Raw genomic sequence first — 6286 nt, 5'->3', positions numbered from 1 at the left:
GCGCCTTGAGGTTGAAGCTGTTGCAGGTCTGCCTGGTCTGGAAGAAGCACTGGATTGCTTCAAGCAAGTGGGTTTGCTTCCATTTATCACTGACGAAGAGCACTGGAACGAAGAGCTTCTGCTCCAGTTCTATGCCACTTTGCATATCAAAGGCTATAACAGAGATCCGAAGACATGGATCCTGGAGTGGATGATAGGCAATATCCATCATGAAGCCAATGCTTTCGACCTAATTGAGCTTACCGGCCTTCCCACTCCTGGCGAATTCTTTGAAGAAGGGTGCCAACTCCATGCTGAAGCCATTGAGAGCATATTTCAGCGTCCTGAGCCAGATATGAGTCAGATGCTCTCAATGATGAAGCCATTTCCTCCAAATGCACCCTATCCAACCAGGTTCTTCGTTGAAGACTTAGAGTACCTGCCCAGAACAATATATCACATCATAAGGCGGACTCTCTGGCCAGTCAAGGGACACTCTCAATATGCAACGATTGATGGTGCAATGAAGACTCTCATCTTCTGCATTCTTCATGGCAAATGCTTCAATGCACAGGATCTCTTCATCCGTCAATTTGCAGCATCTGCTTCAGAACTGTTTGGCTTAAAGTTTTATGCTCCTTGGGTTATGAGGCTGATCAAGCTTCACTCTGTAATCTCCTATCAACCCTCAGCCCGCAATCATAGGATATTTTTGCCCGATATGGACACATCTGCTGAAGCAATATATCCAGAGCCAGCCAAGCAACCACTAAGTCTTCAGAATGCAGAACACCAGAGCTTCACTCAAAATATTGAAGGTGTTGAAGCTCTCTCTCGCGTGTATCCAATGGCTGGCACCACACGTGCCCCCGCATCAACTGAAGCCACCAACAGCACAGCTGCAAAGAGACCCAAGAAGCGCGCTCGTGCACTCAATGACAGAGAGCTTCTTGTGGCTCTTCACCAAAAGCAAGATAGGCATCACGACTGGCTCAAGAGGCAGATGAGAAGCATCATGCAAGACGTCAATCGCCTCAGAAATATGGCAACCAAGAATGCATTTGTCACACACGAGACCTGTCGCCGCACTTGGAAGGGCCTCACCATGATGTGCCCTGAAGCTGAACTGCATGAGGATGGCTTCACAGAGCACTTCAAATTTGACTCCACGCCTCCAAGAAGAGCGGTGATGCGCAGCACACCATCACTTGAAGAGTCAGAGTTCTCTTCTTCTGCTGCCACCGTGTCTGCCCGGATCATTGAAGAGGAAGACAACGCTACATCATCTCCACCTGCTTCAACGCGCGTCGAAACTGCACCAAGCTCGTCTGCACCACCGCCAAACAACTCCACCGACCCTGCTGCGCCTGGGAACGCGTAGAAACCTCTATGTCTTCAAACCTTTTTGGTCATCACTGACAAAAGGGGGAGAAGCATATGATGGTTATAGTCTTCAAGCGGGTCACTTTGGGCAGGTGCCACTATATTTTGCTACATTTTGCTTCGTGCTTACAACTCCCGTTCTTGCTACATTTGCTTCTTTGAGTTGTAACACTTAGCCTTGATGGCCGTCTGCTACCTGCTTGTCACTCCGTTATGCGAAGATAAATTCCGCATGTGCGACGATAAATTCCGCACACATCTCTTACTGCAGACGTCCATTTTCCATTATGCATGACATTATCTTCATATACTTTCACATGCATAGTGGATTGTCATCATAAGTTGAAGTGGATCTCCACAAGTACAACCTGCCATGTGCATTTGCATTCAAAAGGCAAATTACTTATATGCACATCTTCAGGGGGAGCCCTTGCAACTTATGAAGACAAATTCCTTTACGATTTCACAAATTATGTTCCCCATTGAAAACTTCAACTAGTTTGTCATCAATCACCAAAAAGGGGGAGATTGTAAGTGCATCTAGTGCCACCCCTAGTTGGTTTTGGAGTATTGACGACAAACCTAGTTGAGGGACTAATGTGTTTGTGAGAATTGCAGGAAAACACAGGTAGAAGTCCCTCATTGATTCGGTTTTACTACCAGAGATGACCCCTAAAAATGTACGAAGACATTGAAGACAATGGTGGTTTATGAAGATATTCATATTGAAGACAATGACATGAGAAGACTCCCTATGAAGCTTTTGGAACTCGAAGACCTAGATCCTTCGTAGTTTTATTTCATTCATGTTGTGTCATAGGAACCACCGTACTGTTAAGTGGGGTCGAAAAGAACCAGTCAGAATGACTGAAGTGATGCCTAATTCAAATCCTATGTCTTCGAGCGAAGCCTATGAGAGAAAATCTTGTCCAGACTCAGACAAGTCAGCTTTACTTGTAGCCCAAGTAAAGTTGCCGTGTGAGTTCGAAATCCGACCGTTGGTACACGTGTCAATTCCTTAGTGACCCAGGGTCATTTCGGACAGATCAGGTCGGGTTGCCAAGTGGCTATAAATAGTCCACCCCCCCACAACCTTAAAGAGTTGGCTGCTCAGATTTCAGTGCACGGCTTTTGTCATTTGAGAGCAACCCACCTCGAAGCCTTTGAAAGAAAAATTCCCAGTGAGGAGAAAAGCCCTAACCACCCAGAGCCAGAGTAAATTGGGCATCACTTAAGTCTTCGTGTCTGTGTGATTTGAAGACTTATTACACTTGAGGACTGTGCATCCTCCAGATGGTTAGGCGTCGCGTTCAGAGCATCCAAGAGAAATTGTGGATTGCCAGTGAACGAAGTCTGTGAAGGTTTGGGAGTCTACCTTGAAGACTTACCAGAGTGATTGGGCGAGGTCTGTGTGACCTTAGCTCAAGGAGAAAACGGTGAGGACTGGGTGTCTTGGACTAAGTGTCCTTGACTGGGTGTCCGGGACTGTGTGTCCTTTGGTTTAAATACCTAGCCGCTCCAACCAGACGTACAGTTGTCACAGCAACTGGAACTGGTCCAACAAATCATTGTCTTCAGCGTGTCACTGGTTTCATCTTCACTTCCTTTCGCTTACAGTTATTCATTGTGAAGCCATTGCATGCTTGCTTTATCTTTTGTCTTCACAACATGAATGTATGATCTGTTTGGCTTCATAACTTCTTCCTACCTGATCCTTATTACACTGAAGCTGTTTGTCACTGCGCTTTCACTCTATTGAATACATGACCATGGCTGGACTAGTGTAATCTAACTTCCGCTGCATAGTAATAGGCATAATCTTCACTGTTTGTCTTCATAACTCTCACGTTTTGAAGACTTTCATAAAAATCGCCTATTCACCCCCCCCCTCTAGTCCATATAACGCACTTTCAGAACCCACAAGAAAAAATACTTACTGGTCATGGTGGATAAGTTCACCAACTGGATAGAAGCCAAGCCTGTTAAGACGGCCGAATCCGGACCGGTGATAGACTTTATATCCGGGGTTGTACACCATTACGGCGTCCCCCAATGCATCATCACTGATAACGGTACGAACTTTACGGCCGATGAGGTAAAACTCTGGTGCAAAAACATGGGCATCAAGCTCGATTATGCTTCTGTCTATCACCCACAAACCAACGGCCAGGTCGAACGTGCAAATGGTCTTATCATGAGCGGCATCGAACCCAGATTAGTGCGATCCCTTAAGGAATCTAATACGCACTGGGTAGAGGAGCTCGACTCCGTACTCTGGGGGCTGCGGACAACGCCGAATCGCACCACCGGATACACACCATTCTTCATGGTGTACGGTGCAGAGGCAGTTTTTCCCTGCGACATAATTCATGACTCACCTCGAGTGCGCATGTACGAAGAAAGAGAAGCCAAGCTCGATCGGTAGGACAGTTTGGACGCCTTGAAGGAAGAGCGTGATGTGGCAAAAGCCCGTTCCACATTCTATCAATAGCAGGCTCGAAGATACCAAAGCAGAGAATTACGGGCCAAAAATTACAACGTTGGCGAATTAGTTCTACGCCTGCCAGAGAAGAAAAAGGACAAACTCAAGCCCAAGTGGGAAGGTCCCTTCATAATCGACCAAGTCCTAACTGGTGGAGCATACCGCCTGCGAGATGCATCGGATAACCGACTCGAGCCGAACCCATGGAACGCAGCCCGTCTATGAAGATTCTATGCCTAGCGCCGGACTCTGTGTTTGTCTCCTTCCTCTGTCCATTTTTTATATACTTTCTGTCTTACATTTCTCTCCTTCTCCTATCTTTCTCTTATAGCCTCCAAAGGATCATAAAGTGACGTGCTATCCGTGCTCATTAAACCTGGGGGCTTCTTTAAACAGAAGCTTATTTATACGGGCTTCATGCCCAACACATGTGTCACACTTCCACATGTACCTTTTATTCACCATTATATGCATCGATATGACTTAAGTTTTGGCCAAGCTGGGTTGCCTGGCTCCTGTGCTTACCCCTACGTTCCCGATTGTTCGGCTAGGTGGTAAAGGGAGCACCTCTGCGATTGTTACTGCCGGGTCAGCCGGATGTGTACCTCAGACTAGGTGAAGCCGAAAGCTAGCGTTCTTAAGGGAATATTCGGTCGGTGAACTAAAGATGATCTTTTCTTTCACTTATTTATCTATACGCCCCCAGATGTTTTTCCTGCGTCTCTTTTCGCAGAATGGACATGCACTTTAGGGCATGCCTCCCAGGGAAAGGAACCCCTAATGGAACTATTCTCCCTGGAAGATGTTTCTTACTAACCATGTAATATAACATAACTAGTTGGGCACTTGTCTGTTCAAGCACTAATGACCCCTACGCCTGGTCTCCATGCATACCCCGGTTCCTATATAACCGCGAGGGTATTCGGGCACACTTCGGACCGTCAGGTCCCGAGGTTGAAGCGAAAAGGTCGGCCATGACAAACGATCTACAATCCGGCTAGAAGGCATTACACATGTCAATTAAAATTACATAGTCAATCTGACCGATTGTATTCCTCTTCAATACCATCTAACAGGCTGTCTAGTTTACAGTCCTATTGGGAATACTTTGCAGCCAACTCTACTTGGTCGTATACTAAGCTCACAGGGATCTCCTTCCCATCGGGCCCTACAGGTCCGACCTCGGCCATGTGGTTTGGGTCAGCCTTCATGTACCGCGTCTTCACCATGGCCCAGGCCTCCCTGGCGCCTTGACGGCAGGCCGACATCTTCCACAATCGGAAGCGCCGCCGAGCTCCCTTCAGCTTCTCTACAAGCTCTCCAAGGCCTTCGGGCATGGAGACGGATGGCCACAAGGCCTGGGCAACGCCTTGCATCACCTGCCGAACTCGCTCGTGCAGTTGTGAGAGCTCGGGAAGAAGGTCACCCGTAGAACCGGGCATTTCCTCTGCAGGATGACCTGTTAGCATACCTATAGACATTACTCTGTTAGTCGACTTCCTCGCCGAACTCTTTTTTTCAAAGTTCGTTTAAGCACTTACTATATATGCCGCGTCGAAGCCACTGATTCTCCTTCATGGGGTCCGACAGCTGGGCATGAACGTCCTTCAGTTCAACGCCCAGCTTGGTGTTGGCATCTTGGAGATCGTTCTTCTCGCGCCTCACCTTTGTCAGCATGCTCTCACCAGCCTTTAGCTGGCGTCGGAGTTGTTGCACTTCCGGATTTAATCCGGTGCCATCTGCAATTTCATTTGTCAGATTTGCACCCATGCCGCACTTCGCAAAATACTTATCTTTCGAAGCATATATTACCAGAGGGGGTCTCCTTGGGCTCCCCTGCCGCGGCTAGTGCGGCCTCAAGTTGGGCTTTGCACTCTTCTAGCTCCTGGGACAGTAGGGTATTCTTTTCTGTAAGAACCTGCATAACAAATGATCCTTAAAACAGTTATTCTAACTGTTTCAAGACTCGGGGGCTACTGGTATATATATATAATTACCAAAATTTTCTTACCCGTATGTCTTTCACATACTGCTCCGTGGCTCTGGCTAGACCATTTTGAGCGGCACGGAGGTACGCGTCTCCCGAATTGAAGGCATCCAATGCCTCTTGGGAGAAACAAGCGTCGCGAAGAACTGTTCGGCGACGCCTGTGGTTCAGGGCACTCTCCACCTCGGAATTGGTGGCAGACAGCCTGTCCGCATCCTCCGTCGGAGAAGCGTCCGGTGCGCGCCTCGTGTTCGCCTCCGCTTACGGACCAGGCTTTGGAGCCTGGCTGGTGGAGGCGCGATTGGCAGCCTCTCCGGATATAGTCCGGCGAGGTCTCTTCGTCCCGAAGAGAGCACGAGCGTTAATATGCCTCGAAGGAATAACACCTGGGAATAAGGCGGCGCGCTATACCTTTGCGCCGGTGCCTCAGTCTGGACCGCACTTCTTTTCAGCTC

This window comes from Triticum urartu, chromosome 3A, assembly GCF_056163025.1.
Source record: "Triticum urartu cultivar PI428250 chromosome 3A, HENAU_Tu73, whole genome shotgun sequence".
NCBI classification, from domain to species: Eukaryota; Viridiplantae; Streptophyta; class Magnoliopsida; order Poales; family Poaceae; genus Triticum; species Triticum urartu.
This window is presented reverse-complemented; position numbering follows the sequence as displayed.